The sequence below is a fragment of the Mus musculus genome, chromosome 1 (assembly GCF_000001635.26).
Source record: "Mus musculus strain C57BL/6J chromosome 1, GRCm38.p6 C57BL/6J".
Lineage (NCBI taxonomy): Eukaryota > Metazoa > Chordata > Mammalia > Rodentia > Muridae > Mus > Mus musculus.
The window spans coordinates 95,038,719-95,055,899 of NC_000067.6; the positions used below are offsets into that span (position 1 = coordinate 95,038,719).

Consider the following 17,181-nt stretch of genomic DNA (forward strand, 5'->3'; position numbering starts at 1 on the left):
TAGAGTTTTGCAACCAGTAAGGGTCATGGTCAGTTTTCCTGCTCTCATGATCCTAGGGCCAGCTCTCCTCATTATCATAGATGGCTCGGGAAGAGTGCATCTCTCCCTCCTCTGTATCACTGCCCCTCAGACAAGAGGCTCTTCTGTGCTTATGCTCTTGGGACAGGTTCGCCAGCAACCAGGTCAGAGCTGTCCAACTGAGGTGCAGGAATCTTTCTCCCATTCTAATGACCAGCTCCCCGATGTGCCACAGTTGATGAGGGGTGAGGAAGTCCATGCCACTGCTTGGGAGATGAGTGGTAGGACCATCTAGCCCTCATATCCTCATAGTCACTCATCTGCAACTCCCTAAATGTTCAGTGTTGGCTCTCCAGCCAGCTAGTGGCTCCATTGCCTCTGCTTTCATGCTTCCAGGGCCAACTCTCCCACAATGCTTAGGGAAGGGATGGGGCCTGTTCTGCACAACCCTTAGACATCAACATGTCCCCAGATATGGCAACCCAGACATCCACCTGACATTTGGTGGTAACAGACCCCTGCTACTGCAGGAATGATGGACCAGACATGGACCCACAGGGGACAACATGAGCCAGCACTTTAGCATAGTTCCAGGTGGCATCACCAGCTACTCACATCAGCCTGTTCCTTATTACTCTTGAGTCTCAAGTTTGGCCTAGCTTCATTGTGTCCACATCTTTGTTTCTTTCTCTTTCATTTCTCTACCATTTAATTGCTCATAGTGGCAACCCTGGCCTGAATGTCTAGATTCATCTCATGAGTGCTCTCAAGAATATTATGTTCTGCTCATGCATTATGGCACTGGGCAGGGGGTCACCTAGGGCATGGTTCCCCCCATCCCCTGAACTGCACAATGCCAGACTAGTGGTCATCCCAGGCTAACTTACTGTCAGGGCCGCATGGTGCCAGTCCGGTGGTCTTCTTAGGTTCACTCCTTGCCCAGCCTGTCATATTATTCCCTTTCAAAGGTAGTCTGTCTTGGGCTCATTCCTGCTCAGGACTATGGTTCCAGGCAGGGTTCTTTTAGTCTGTAGCTTTTCAGCTTGCTTCTCATCCTGGGAGCCCATCCAGACCTGCCTTGGTGTCAGACTGGAAGTCATCTCAGACACGCTTCTTGTCTGGGCTACCTGGCACCAGACTGGTGGTCATTTCAGGCTATCTCCTCCCCAACTCACCCCTTCCTCCAATTTTTTAGAGAATGTTAAGCTACTAATCATTCAGATGTTCATAGGTCAAAGCACTGAGCATAGATATAACCTCTCTTCTTGCTGCCATCTACTGATGCACATGGACACATTTGGAACAGGTATTATTATTATTATTATTAATTATTATTATTATTATTATTATTATTATTATAGTTCTGGCTGTTTGAAATTTCTTCTAGTCTCATAGTCGATATTTGTATGTTTCTCTGTATAATATAAGCACATACCCATCAAGTCTTTTGCTTTCAGATGCCAGACACAGCAGAGGGACTATAATAGATTGTATGTACATTTCATGTAACTAAGGACTGTGAATTGCTTTTAAACAAAGAAATGCATATTAATTACTATATCTTCTATTCCAAAACAAATGGTTCAATTGTCTACCTTTCTTTATGCAAGAATATATCAGCATTTGTAGGCATAATGTTATTGTGCATTGTGTAAAGACTATGTTTGTATTATTTAAGTGCCTATTTCTTCTCCCACATCTGGTTGCAATCTGGACATGACATTGTAATGCTTATTCTAAGAATCTTCCATTTCAATGTTATGTAAACATTCCTACCCATTTATTCTCTGAATTGTCAGTAAAGGCTGATCAGCCAATGACTGAGCAGTGCTGAGAATACGGCTTGACTTGGCATACCACTGGGGTCCCCTTGCTCAGTCTGATCATTGGCTATAAGCATCCACATTCATTTCAGGGAAGGGGTAGAGAGAGAAGAAAGAGAAATCACCAAAAGGAGAAAGTCGAGAGGCACCATGAGAACACATTTGGAGCAGAGAGAGATAGGTCATTACTAAAGTGTGAGTATCTCGAGGCTTTTGTCTGAGAGGTAGCCAGATTAGCTTAGCGTAACTGAATAGATTAATAACTGCTCAGCTACTGGGCTGTAAGTCTATTAAATAAATCTTTTGTCTTAGATTTATTTATTTGGGAACTAGCTGAGATGGAGAAAGACTATCACTTTTAAAATTGTGCTAAGAAGCATTTTGTTCAGAAAAAATATGTCACAATATATGCTTAAGTTTTTATACACACACACACACACACACACACACACACATATATATATATATATATGTAACAAAAGAAACAGAATACATCCATATTATAATCCTCATAGTTTTCAAGCTGAAGCTATTTTAGTAAGCTTCTACACTAGTAGGTTTCCATGAGGCTTTTTTTTTATAACACTTTTATAATTCAAAAGGCTATTGATAATGTTACCTTCCACACACTGATGGCAAGCCCACGTCACATCACTTACTTATATCATAAAATATAAAAGAATGTGATTGATTGGTAGTCAACCAGAAACATCACCCCTAGCGGATAGTTTTTATAGTGATGGAGGGTATTATACATGCTATCAGAAACGAAAAGTAATTATTAATCTCACCCAACTGTGAACGCTGTGAGCTATAATAATGGCCTTCCATGAAAGATATGTCTTTCTACTAAATAGGGGCATGACTCTTATTAGAGTAACCAACTGCCTCTTATTGGATTTAAGGCCCTCTTCACATTATCAGACCCGTACCTGACACTGTTAGTGAGACCAAGAACCTGAAACTAGATAGGTCACAGGACCTAGAATAATAATTACTATTATTATTAATAATGATAGAATAATTGCTATTATTCTGCTAAGTGAACATTGTGATAAAATGCCTCCTAATAACATATTTTTATTAAATCAGTTCATCACTTATTCCTCATTAGAGAAGCTTTCCCTTGCATAGAAACCCACAACTTGGCAATACACAGAGAGTGAGAATCTTTGGAGTATTCAGCCTGAATGAGATGTCTACATTTTACCCTTCATATGATGTCTCAGGTACTAATGTGGAACGGGGAAATAGAAAGATGACTAGGGCTAGAAGGGATTAAAGATTTCAGTGGAAACATGTTTTCTAGACACAACAGGGAAAACTCACAGAGCCCGTGGCAATGTGAACAGAGCTGTAAAAATTCTAGGCAAAGAAAAGGGGAAGTAAGAACTGGGTTCCATGCCTAGCCAAAAAGCCATCCGTGATCTACTTTCTAACATTTTTTATTTGATAATTTGTTTATTTACATTTTGAATGTCCCCACCTGGTTTCCTCTCCAAAAACCACCCATTCCATGCCCCCTCCCCATACCCCCACGTGGGTGCTTCCCCACCCATCCACCTACTTCCACTTCACCACCCTAGCATTCCCCTATGCTGGGGCATTGAGCCTTCACAGGACCAAGGGTCTTTCCTCCCATTAATGCCCAACAAGACCGTCCTCTGCTACATATGTGACTGGAGCCATGAATCCCTCCATGAATACTCTTTGGTGGTTTAGTCCCTGGGAGCTCTGGAGGGTCTGGTTGGTTGATATTGCTGTTCTTCCTATGGGTTTGCAAACCTCTTCAGCTCCTTCATTCCTTCCCTAAACTCCTCCACTGCTCAGTCTGATGGTTGGCCGCAAGCATCCACATCTGTATCAGTAAGGCTCTGGCTGAGACTCTCAGGAGACATCCATATCAGGCTCCTATCAGCAAGCACTTCTTGGCCTCAGCAATAGTGAATGGGATTGGTGGCTGCTATGGAATGGATACCCAGGTGGGGCATTCTCTGTATGGCCTTTTCTTCAATCTCTGCTCCACTCTTCGTGATCTATTGGAAATAAAAGAAAGTTTTATTTCAATCAGATTTCTTCAATAGAATGATATCGGATATATCAACCACACTCCAGGACAGACAGCATGCTCTGTAGTAGTTGGCCAACACAAATGAGTTTGCATGATTCTGTTGGTATTGTTTCTGTTTTGAAGAGAAAAACAAATTGAAGTTGAATAGATAGGGAGGTAAGGGATGACATCTGGCAGGAAGTAGGGGAAGAAAAAATATTATTGAAATATATTATATGAAATTCTCAAAGTAAGCATATTAAAAATCTTCCAAAACAATAGTGATATAATAATTTTAGCAATAAAGAAAGCAAAATTATCTAATATACTTAAAGATTTATTTTGTATGTGTGTAGATTTCTTCCTTTTTTATATGATTTCTTTTACTTCTGTTCCTTGACTTATTACTATAGTTAGAAACTCTGCTAGGATGCAAAAAATTTAACACCATCTTCTTTCCATTATGTGTGATCATAACAAATCAAATTTGTGTTACCAATTTGAGTGGCTTCTTTCAACTCCCTTGTTTATGAAGATATTAGCATGATTAAAAGATATCCAAAGCATGTTGCAAAAGATGTTAAAAGAAATAATAACCCTCAAATCTTTGTTCCATCAGTTGTCCATATTATTATGAGCATTGTATATATGATATGAATTAATCCTGGAAAAGATTGAAATCTGAATACATTGTGGTTGGCCTTAATTAATGAAATAATAAATTTTAGTCATGTTTCTGTATGTGTGCATGTGTGCATGTGTGTGTATGTGTGTGTATGTGTGTGTGTGCACATGAGAAACAGAGAAGCAGAGATTGAGACAGAGACAGAGAAAGAGAGACTTTTATGTTTATCTCTATTTTTACTCTGTTGTTTGTTTGTTTGCCTATTTCTTCTCTAAAGGGAGAGAGGGAGATAGAAAGGTTGTGGCATTGTGTAGATAAGGGCATTGAGTGGCATCTGGGAGTAATTTAGGGAAGTGAAATAACAGTCAGAGTATCTTATATGAAAAAAACCTGTTCAATGAAAGTCAAAACAAATATGCAAGGTAAGAACTACCATTATTTTAGAATAATTATGATTATAAAATATCATATTTCTTCCCAGAAATGCCATATACAACCATAATAAGAATTTCTCTACTAAATAAATTTTAATTTATATATGTATTTAAGTATCAAAATTTGATAATCTAATAGTGAATAATAATTTAGTTATTTTTACTGATGTTTCCTGAACCATGTTCATTGAACTCATTGATTACATTACAAAAGGAATATCCTTTCAGTATCAAAACATATCTAATACACTTTGAGAAACAAATATTCTGATAGGTAATTATGATTTTTCTTTGGTAATTATGATTTAAATTGGTATGTATTAAGAAAACAATTGGAAAAAAGTTCTGGAAATTATCAAAGATTGCTTATACTAGACAAGAATAATAAGCTTGCATATATACTTATGATGCATATAATGCCATAAAAATCTTTAGGCAACAGAGATGTATAATAGGACTAAATTAAAACAGAACTCCTTCAATTGGTCTGTAGGAATTTGGCAACATTTTATCTCTATGGATGCACATTATTTTTAGAGCATTCAGAATAGTTGAAGGAATGCAGCATAGTGAGTTCACTTGCACTGTGAACGTGAGTACTCTAGCAGAGCTCAATTTTAAAGTTCTTTTAGTCACTTCCCTACATTAGGGGTTATAAAAACCAAGGCACTCTTTTGACATCTCATTTCAAAAATAACAAATTTGTCATTAAACCCGAGCTATGAATTCAAGCTTATTGATATCTCTATTGGCACTACAGCCTAAGAAGCTATAAATATTACTTACATTCTTATTACTACCTTGAAAGTTCAACTCAGAAGAGCAATAAATCATTCTTGGTTCTTTATAAAATATCACAAAATGGGAAAGAGGATTTATGTTATACTCGACATAATAAAAGATTGAGTTTTAATAGTTCTCTAGGTTTATACTTAATTCAGTTTTATTAACTTTGTCTAAATTTTAATTTTTCAATAGGTTAAAAACAAGTTTGAAAACTTGCTTCAGTGCTTTCCATAATCATACTCAACATGCACATATGTTAAGTGGAGCAATCTTGAAATTGGAAATATGCAGATGTTTTTCAGAATAAGAAGATAATATTCCTAATAATATGCTTATTTTTTTAAGCATGAGATTGAATCTGGGTTCTTGTGTATTCCATTCAAATGTTTTATCACTTTTTCCATCATTAATCCTTTTTTATTTTATGCCGCATAGGCTGATTTTCAACCTGTTAAGTAGCTGAGGTCTCTGCTGCACAGCCCTCCAGCATCTGTGCAGTAGGAATGTAGGTGTGATCCACCATGCTTGTCAAGAGACTCAATAAACTTTACTGGAAAGTGTGAATATCTATTTACCTAAGGGGAAAGAGTGAGAAAACAGCACTTTAACATGGATGTAAAATTGCCTTCAAAGTCTGTAGATGAAAATTAGATACAAAACCATGATTTCTAAAAAATAAAGGAGAAATCCTTAGCTAAAAATCAGGCAATTTTTATTCTCAATAGATAGAATATATTTTAAGCCAGCAAGTTTAATTTAACATTAGAAACTAATAGCATCTGTATTGACTTCTCCTTAAATATCTGCCAGGAGTTTGATGGGTTTGTAAATATGCTCTCAGTTTAGCCTCAGTTTGGCCTATAGTTTTTTTTTTTTTTTTTTTTTTTTTATATATATATATGAGGTTGAGGATAGACTTTCTTTTTTAGTCCAACAACCTAGTTCCATTCATGTTAGGCAGTCATGTTGATGGGAATTTTAAGGCTGTAGCTTATGATATTACTAGGTGTGATGGTTTGTATATTCTTGGACCAGGGAGTGGCACCATCTGGAGGTGTGGCCTTGATGGAATAGGTGTGACCTGGTTGTAGGTATGTCACTGTGGGTATGGGCTTAAGACTCTCACCCACGGCATGGATTCCCTCTGGTTGAGCATCCAATTACTGAAGTTTTGGGTTCTGTTAAGGTATGTGTGCTACACTGCACCCTTAGGGTTATCTTGCTTTGCTGGTAATCGGTGTTGTTCACAGGCATCAGAACTGACTGGACTGTTGATTTCTTCCCTCTTTTGGAAACTTGCACAATGCCTTCTAGGACCATAAAAGCTAGTTGTCAGGGAGGAGGCCTTAAGGCCGGTTCCAGCTCAGAGACCTCCATGGCCTGTTTCTGAAGTCCATGGTGCCTTTAGAAATAGGAAGTCATATTTTACCTCTAAGAGTAACCAAGGGTAACAGCAACAGGTTGTATGTTTGGGAATATCTTGGATAGCCCTGTCTGTGAAAAAGCTTGACTATGCCATTGAAGTTGGATTCTTCTACCTCATCTCTACTTATAATTCAAAGGTGTGTTCGTGTACAGTGTTTCACACTTTCTGCTTGTTTCTTTCTTGTGTTTTGTTTAAAGGTATTTCATGATCTTTGCTTATTTGGTCTAAACCTTCTATTTTCTCTTCAAGACCTGATCTTGGTTTTTGGCTTAGGTCATTCTACTTGTATGTCTTTCCTGTGAGTTTTCCATTTGAATCATTTGGTTCTGCAATCTGTTGTTTGAATTCTATTTTCAGGTCTTAAATTGTCTTTGCCATTTCCAACAGTCTTAAGTTTTGTGTTTCCTTGAGCATCATTCAGATGTTTATTCTTAAGATATTTGATTGCACTGAGTTTTATTCATTTCTTCTTTGAACTCCTTGAATTTTTTCCTATTGTTGATATTCTTTCAATGAGATCTTGGCGTGTACACTTCTTTTATAAGCTCTATGATTGCTATGGAAGAACAGGCGAGAAAGCATAGAAGGTATTGGAGTATATTATGTCTAGAGTTTGGGAATGGTGTTTGTACAATTAAGTCATATTGGCAGAAAGGAATATAATATATATATATATATATATATATATATATATATATATATATATATGATAAACATCCTGTTCTAAGATTGGAGTATGGTGGTAGATGTATCTGTGTGGGAAAGATGCATGTGACATGGGGGAGATCTTTGTCTTGGGGTAGACATAATTCTAACATAAGCTGAGTTCCTTTGAAATGAAGGTAAAGAATGGACCCAGGATAAATCTTTTGAAGTACAGAAAATGCATGGATGTGAAGGTCAATAGAAGTAACCAGGCTAGACGTGAGAGAATGATGTAGGAAAAATATCTGCATTTTTAGTAAGATGTTTAGTAAGATAGTAGAGATGGCCCTAAGGTGGTTGAATGTAGAGCAGTTTCTGGAAGAGCCTTAAAGTTTGGCTGTGGCACAGACTAGTTTGTTCACACTAAGATACCAATGTTGAAAAGGGATTTTCATTTTATCAATAAATTTTATTTTATCAGTTATCAATTAGTGTTACACAAAATCAAATCAAGTTGTCAAAAGATACACAGATTTCAAGATTTTACTTGTTTTATTTCAATTGTATGTGTTTATCTGTTTATGTATCTATGGTTATTATGTGCATATAGATGCCAGAAGAAGGGGTTGGAGCACCTTGGGGTATAATTACCTGTACTACCTGATATGGGAGATGGGAATTTATTGGGTGCTGAGAACTAAAATATACCCTCTGTAGAAGGATATTATGCTCTTAACATTTGAGCTATTTCTACAGCTCCTCAAAGAAGCATTTTGGCTACATAGCATGGATATGCCCCTAGACCTTCCTACTTGACCCCCATAACTTTGGGAATATTTACTAACAAATTACTCTTTGATTCATGAAAGATGCCCACTGATAATTACAAGATAATCACTTACCTGCTCACATTTCCACACTCCCTTCTGCTATCAATAAAAATGTTCTTGTAGAGTTTCCAATACACACATCTTACAACATCCTTCTGTTTCCCAACAAATGTTTAGAAGTTGTGCTTTCTAATAAAGATCTGTTAACTGCAGATTAGATTTCTCTGTGTATAACTGAGAATATTTCTATAATGTTCTATCACTTCTGGGAAGTGTCTTTAAAGCCTGCATTTCTTCTACCAGGCTACTCAAGAAATCATATGCCTTTATATAATTCTCTTGCTCATCACTCAGCAGTTCAAAACACGCTTACTCTGTGACTTCTTAATATGGCACTTCTGAAGCCAAAATGTATTTTTTCTTATTGCTGAAAGGACTTTTAATAAAACTAACAGATATATTTTTGTTATGGATTATTTAATTTTAACCTATGTTTTATTTGTATAGTGAAATATCTAAGACTGGCCAAAAATCTCTCAGTCTAGAGATCCCAGACAGTTCATGAACTCCTGTATTAGGTAGTATAAGCCCAAATGTTCCAATAGCCAGAGCTGTAAGTGTGCCCCAATGCCTTTGCCAGAAGATTATTTTAAATGGAGTTATCATTTGTATTACAGTTCCTTATAATGTATGCTAAAATTCTCCAGGTGTCAAATAATGTGCCTTATCAATATTTTTGATGTATTAGTAGATGAAATCAGTATAAGTAGTGAACTAATGTATACATCAAGTTTGTGATATGTGTTGTGAATTGGTTTATTTCCCTCAAATCCCTTATAAATAAGTTGAAGTTCTGACTCTGCACCTGTGAGTACAACAATATTTGGAAACAAAGCCTTTAAGATATAACTTAAACACACTGTTTTAAGAAGTATTCTGACATCCAACAACTGTCATCCTCAGGAAGAAGAGATGCAAAGACAGCAGCATTTTGTTACAAAAAAAAAAGCACAATACAGGATTAAGCCAAGAAATGCCAAGAACAAATGGCACCAACCAGGAAAGTGGGATGTTCAAATGAGAATGCTTTCCAATGAGTCTCTAAGAACACTGTGATATGAGCTTTAGCCGTAAGAAATGGCAAGAAGTAAAATTTTATTTTGAAAGGCTTCTGTTTTTATAGCATATTTGATTCAGTCACCCTAGAAATTAATATGATAGACGTCCCTTAGGAGATAAACTAGGCGTTTGTGTACAAGAGTTCATCTCTACGAAATTTTGTCTTCTTTTTAGCCATTTTTGTGAAACTGAAATTGCTTTTTATGCATTCTATGTATAGCATGCAAGTGTAAGTTTGGATGAATTTGTTTTATTTTAAATGTATGAGTTAGGACTAAGTGATCCTATGTGTGTCATAAAATATTCTGCTTTGCAATTCAGAACTTTAACTAGCATTTAGAATTTCACATGTTCACTTTCTGTCATGTTTAATTTGCTCAGAGTAGTAATTTCCATTTTAAAGGTCAATAACCATTCATTTCAAGATAAAATTTTCTCTGTGTTATTTTTGGTAGATCACAAAGATTTTGATTAACTTCTCAATGTAGATTTTAAATAATAATTTAATTAAATCAAAGGTTATCAGAAAAGAGCCAAATATCCAATTAGATGTTTAAAAATCATCTATTCCTTATAAAATAATACTGCACTACAAATGGTTACTAAACTGCCTACAAGATTAGTAGACTAGTAAAAATGTACTTTCCATCTAAATTATCACTATTAAATTGCTGTAATAACTCATGACTTGAATGGAGCGATTATTTTTGAATGTTTAATTTTAGGATGGAGCTCACTATTCTGAGCATTATGCTTGTAGCTGCAGTTCTAATAATTACTTCCTTGGAACAGAGATAATTTGGGGAAAAGAGGCAGAATTAGCACATATGCAAGCAATGAGTAGGTAAAGTTATGAAATGAATAGGCAGTAGGTAATGCCTAGTCATACTTTGGTAGCAAAAGTGATGTGATCACTCAAAACGTGAATAAATCATTGAGATATAATCACAGCAAATATCAAAATTGTGGTCAGTTAATTCTCAAGATTTATTGATTTAATATATCTTCCTAGACTTTTAAAATTAATTTCTTTAAGTAGCATACACTGTGATGGATAGCAGTAAAATATTTTTACTTATATTCACTTGAAACTATTTTATCAAGAGTCCCATCTCACTAATATCTTTCGTGCCACCTGACCACAGATTGCTGTGTCCCTAATTATATACATGAAAAAACAATTACTAAAGAGAGAGAGAGAGAATATATATATATATATATATATATATATATATATATATATATATATATATATGGTTGGAGAAAAAAAGGGGACAGGGACAATGATATAACTATATTATAATTGAAAAAGTTAAAATACATATTTTTAAAACTATATATAGTTAAGTTTACAAGTACTTATACAACTTTTCTTGAAGTGATAGTCTAGTATTATTCCACCATTATGTGATATGATACAATATGTTATTTTGATTCTTTTTTATTTGATAAGGCTTTCTTTTGGACTTACAACACTTTTTGATTTCAGAATGTTCCACGGGCTACTGAGAAGAGTGTATACTTTGTAAATATTGAAAAAAGAAGAGATAAATATAACCAAGGATAATTGAAAAAGGCTTAGGCAACATTATTTTAAAAGTTTTCGCCCTTCCAGTTGGCACCAGCACCAGGGCACCTTGGGTACAGAGTCCGCAAACACTCCCAAGGTCCCCAGAGGACTTTCCACGGGATCTAGGACCTCTGGTGAGTGGAACACAACTTCTGCTCCAATCCAATCACATGGGACCTGAGACAACATTAAATAGGGAAGCAGAAAACCAGGCCTGACCAGGGTCACAATTCCCTTCCGGTCAGCACCATCACAGTGGCACCTTGGGTGCGGAGTCTGTGAGCACCCCCAAGATCGGTAGAGGAGTCTCCAAGCGATCTTTGGACCTCTGGTAAGTGGAACACAACTTCTGCAAGTAGGCAGGTTCAAACTCCAGATATCTGGGCACCTTCCCTGCTAGAGGAGAGCTTGCCTGCAGAGAGTACTCTGACCACTGAAACTCAGTAGAGATCTAGTCTCCAAGGTCTGCTGATAGAGGCTAACATAATCACCAGAGGAACAAGCTCTAACCAGAGACAACTATAACAACTAACTGCAGAGATTACCAGAGGCGAAAGGCAAACGTAAGAATCTTACTAACAGAAACCAAGACCACTCATCATCACCAGAACGTAGCACTCCCACCTCACCCAGTCCTGGGCACCCCAACACACCTGAAAAACTAGACTCAGATTTAAAAGCATATCTCATGATGATGGTAGAGGACATCAAGAAGGACTTTAATAACTCACTTAAAGAAATACAGGAGAACACTGCTAAAGAGTCACAAGTCCTTAAAGAAAAAGACGAAAACACAACCAAACAGGTAGAAGTCCTTAAAGAAAAACAGGAAAGCACATCCAAACAGGTGATGGAAATGAACAAAACGATACTAGACCCAAAAAGAGAAGTAGACACAATAAAGAAAACCCAAAGTGAGGCAACGCTGGAGATAAAAGTCCTAGGAAAGAAATCTGGAGCCATAGCAATAGAATACAAGAGATGGTAGAGAGAATCTCAGGTACAGAAGATTCCATAGAGAACATGGGCACAGCAATCAAAGAAAATGCAAAATGCAAAAAGATCCTAACTCAAAACATTCAGGAAATCCAGGACACAATGGGAAGACCAAACCTACAGATAATAGAAGTAGATGAGAATGAAGATTTCCAACTTAAAGGGCCAGCAAATATCTTCAACAAAATTATAGAAGAAAACTTCCCAAACCTAAAGAAAGAGATGCCCATGAACATACAAGAAGCCTACAGAACTCCAAATAGTTTGGACCAGAAAAGAAATTCCTCCAGTCACAAAATAATCAAAACACCAAATGCATACAACAAAGAGAGAATATTAAAAGCATTAAGAGAAAAAGGTCAAGTAACAAATAAAGGCAGATCTATTAGAATTACAACAGACTTCTCACCAGAGACCATGAAAGGGAGAAATCCTGGACAGATGTAATTCAGATTCTAAGAGAACACAAATGTCAGCCCAGGCTCGTATACCCAACAAAACCCTTAATTACCACAGGTGAAGAAACCAAAGTATTCCATGAGAAAACCAAATTTATACAATATCTTTCCACAAATACAGCCCTTCAAAGGATAGAAAAGGGAAAAGTTCAATACAAGGAGGGAAATTACAACCTAGCAAAAGCAAGAAAGTAACCTTTTAACAAACTATGAAGAAGATAGCCACATGAACAGAATCCCAACTCTAACAACAAAAATAATAGGAAGCAACAATTACTTTTCCTTAATATCTCTTAATATCAATGGACTCAATTCCCCATTAAAAAGACATAGACTAACAGATTGGTTACATAAACAGGACCCAACATTTTGCTGCATACAGGAAACCATCCTCAGTGACAAAGATAGACACCACCTCAGAGTAAAAGAGTGGAAAACCATCCAAGCAAATGGTCCCAAGAAACAAGCTGGAATAGTCATTCTAATATTGAATAAAATCCACTTTCAACCTAAAGTTATCAAAAAAGGCAAGGAGGGACACTTTATACTCATCAAAGGTAAAATCTACCAAGATGAACTCTCAATTCTGAATATCTATGTTCCAAATTCAAGGGCATCCACATTCATAAAAGAAACTTTGCTAAAGCTCAAAGTCCACATTTCACTGCACACAATAATAGTGGGAGACTTCAAAACTCCACTCTCATCAATGGACGGATCATGGAAAGATAACTATACAGAAACACAGTGAAGCTAACATAAGTTATGAAACAAATGGATTTAACAGATCTATAGAACATTTTTTCCTAAAACAAAAGGATATACCTTCTTCTCTGCACCTCATGATACCTTTTCCAAAATATGGACAGGGGGTATTTTGAGGGGAAACCAGGAAATAGGATTATATTTTATATATAAATAAAGAAAATATCTAATAAACAATAAAACTCAAAAATTTTCATATATGTATATATGTTTATATGTATGTGTATGTATACATATCCTTAATGGAATTTCATCACATGATGTGATGATGTTTTTCTGAAGAGTTTATACCTTATCTAACAAAACCCTCAGTACCATGTACTGAAAACCTCTAATAACTGGTTGGTCCAGTGAATTCAATGCTCTTCCTAGACATTATCCTTTTGATTCAACATAGTGAAAATTGTGACAGCAGTGCAGTAATTAAAAAACAAAAAAAGTGCCTGGAAGAAAAAAATACAGATAAAACGTGTTCCTTTCTAAGTCTTCAATACATGGGTGCTAGCAGTTAATATACGGGAATAATCTGTTTGAATCTGTAATTGTTTTTCTTAAGTTTCATCTTCCCTATTTGCATTTCAGTGGCCTATCTGGTAACACTTAGGTTTATACAGATTTGGCTCTACAGGTATTTTTTCTCATAATTTGGAGATTTTCCAGGTCCCAAAGAGTACCTAATTGTCTAGCTGGAATGCATATTACAAGTGGTAATCAGAGATCTATGTAGGTAGAGGAAATAGCTCTAGAATTTCTAGATTTCATAAGTATTATTAATGGGGTTATACTTCAGGGTTCTCTTGATCTAGACCAATTAAATGCCAGATATGTGGCTGAAGAGATTGATCCACTAGGGTTAGTTAGGGTTTCATTCCTCTGAAATGACACCATGACCAAGCTAACTCTTATAAAAGAAACCATTTAATTGGAGCTGTCTTACAGCTGTAGTGGTTCAGTCCAATATTATTCATGGTAGGAAACATGGCAATATCCAGGCTGCCTTGACACTGAAGAGCTAAGAGTTCTACATTATGATCCTAAGGTAAGCAGAAGAAGACCCAACTACTCTAGGCTAAGCCTAATATAGGATCACAAAACCTATCTCCACACTGAAGCACTTCCTCCAACAAGGCCACACCTACTAATAGTGCCACTTCCCATGCATGGGTCAAGCATATTCAAACCACCACACACTACTAACCTTAGGTCTGGATCGTGAAACTCCGGACTGATTCTTAGTTGATGAAATCTAAACCTAGATACCAAATGGAGAGTTATGTTAATAGTTTCCACAGTCTCTGGCAATCTGTGCTTACCAGCTTGTCAAGTCCCAGCCCTCGCACACTCCACCGTTGTCTCTTGGTTACTCCTATTCACCGTCTCCATAGTAGTTCATTTTTCTTCACTAGAATCCCTCTTATGATGACACTTTCCACTAGCCTCTTATCCTATAAACAAAATAAGAGTCTTTTCCACTGGTGAGCCAATCACCCAAGAAATTACCATGTCACGAGGACCTGCTGCTGGATTTGGGGCCTCTGAAGACAGTGAACTTTCTCAATAACAATCCTCATACCCTCTCTTCCTAGAACCATCTTAGTCACCTATCTGCAGCGTCTGAACTGTTTCTCTTTACTTGCCTGAAACTCTGTTCTGCTTGTCTCAGCTTCTTTAAACTGGCTTAACTATTATTTAATTTTACTGTGTTTTTTAGGTATCCTTTTACTCTGAATTCCAACAGTCTTTTGTCCTTTTCTCCTTAGGAAACAGTCCATTCTTTTTCACATTGAAAACAGCTTCCTAAGTCAAGCAGCTTCAGTTTCTAGTTCACTAACTTTACCCCAACATATGTCATTTTTAATGAAAATTTTATAATAAAGATTCTATAATTTTAAAGGATAACATGCATTCCAGTATTTTCTGAACATTTACCCTTAAGATATTCCATTTAACATAATCTTTTACCCAAATTAGTGAAGCTAAAAAATAACTTTCAGCTTATGAATACAAGAAATGCAAACTAATAACTTGCCACCTTTATGAAATAAATCAAACTTAATTGTGTAGTAGACACTACTCTTACCCTTGGCATGTATTTAGATAGTGTGTATAAATACACATATTAATCTTTCCCACAATATTAGTTCATTGTTATATATATGTAACAGTCTGTAGTAAAACAAGAATGCTGAAAAAAGCATGACTGCATAGACTAGAAGTTATTGTAATATATGTCTTATAATTTGTAGTCTAGCTATAAATAGTAAGCAAAAATGGAAAACGCCTGGCATTTCATTCCAGGAATTCATCATCTTAGCTATCCTCTCAGAATTCAATACTTAGTGTCACTATTCATTATATCAGCAAGTAACTTTTAATGGAATGATTAAAATATGGTTATTAGCTTTTCTCAATCATCATGAGCTTAAAATTCATAAATCTGAATAATTCAGTTAAAATTATTTAAAATGCATCTATAGAATGTGAACAATTAAAATATGTACAAACATAAATATGTATAACTATGATTATGTGCCTTCCAGGTAATAATTTTAGAAGATAAATGAGAACATTCTTTTGTCAAATTTAATAGATTAAAACCCACTGAAATAGTAAAACTACTGGTGAGTGTTACTGTTTTTACAAGATTCTATATTAAAAATTCTTCACTGTTAAAAATGCTGTAAAGCAAATATCATAACCCACTTGTGTTTCTTTAAGGACAGCACACATATAAGATGCTAGTGCAAGAAGCTAGTGGTACAATATATGTCCAAATTACTATTGTTTAGGAGCTGTAAAAACATATCAGCCTAAACTATCTATTTAACTAACCAGATAGTAAATATTTGCTGGCATAAATCAATTTTTTTCAGGATATTCAGCATGTTCCCTTAGTACCAAGGCACTTCTGAATTTCATTACAGAAAGCATTGAACCTAAGCATTACCTTTGGAAATGTACGATCATCACCCTATTCAGAAGTACAGTTTCTAGATATAAAATGAATTAATCTTCATGTTTTACTATTATATTCTACCAATTAGCATAGTTTGAAACCATTAAGTGGTCAAAATAGTTAAAAACAGACAAGATCAACAAGTGGTAAAGCATGAGCAATCACAATTACATCTCTTTTTCCCAGTGATTTGCAGAGTAACTTTTTTTTTTGATTTCCACTGAGTCACATCATATTCCTCTTTTAATCTGTTCTCAGCAATTACAGCTGAGCTTGCCAGTATCACCAAATGAAGTGAACCAATAAATTGAATTGCCTCCGCAATGGTTTACTCTTAACATCATATCTATTATGTTACTGATTTGAAACTGTTATCTAAAATAGCATAAGCTGCAGAAGTTTCCTGCTTTGGATAATAAAGCACTGGATTTAAAACGCATGTCCTTAGCATTTGAATTTATCTCTAGATGTCTGGCATTTATTATGCAAAATGCTTTCTCAAATGTTTCCTTGAAAGATTTGTGTAGATATGAGTCCTGTACAATATCAAAGCCAGCCCCAGTTCTTAATTGAGAAGTGTCGGGGGCATGTATCTCAAAGCTTTGGCCATAGGGTTCCCCAAAACAAAGAGAAGTGTTGTTGTTATTTTTATGTCTTTGTAAGTGTTTCTGGTTCCATCT

At 35.9% G+C, this 17,181-nt stretch overlaps 1 pseudogene; it reads right to left on the reverse strand.

Annotated features, from left to right (window-relative positions):
• Positions 1-1,215: 1,215 nt before the first annotated feature.
• Positions 1,216-1,325, reverse strand: Gm23181 (annotated as a pseudogene).
• Between the last annotated feature and the right edge of the window lie 15,856 nt (positions 1,326-17,181).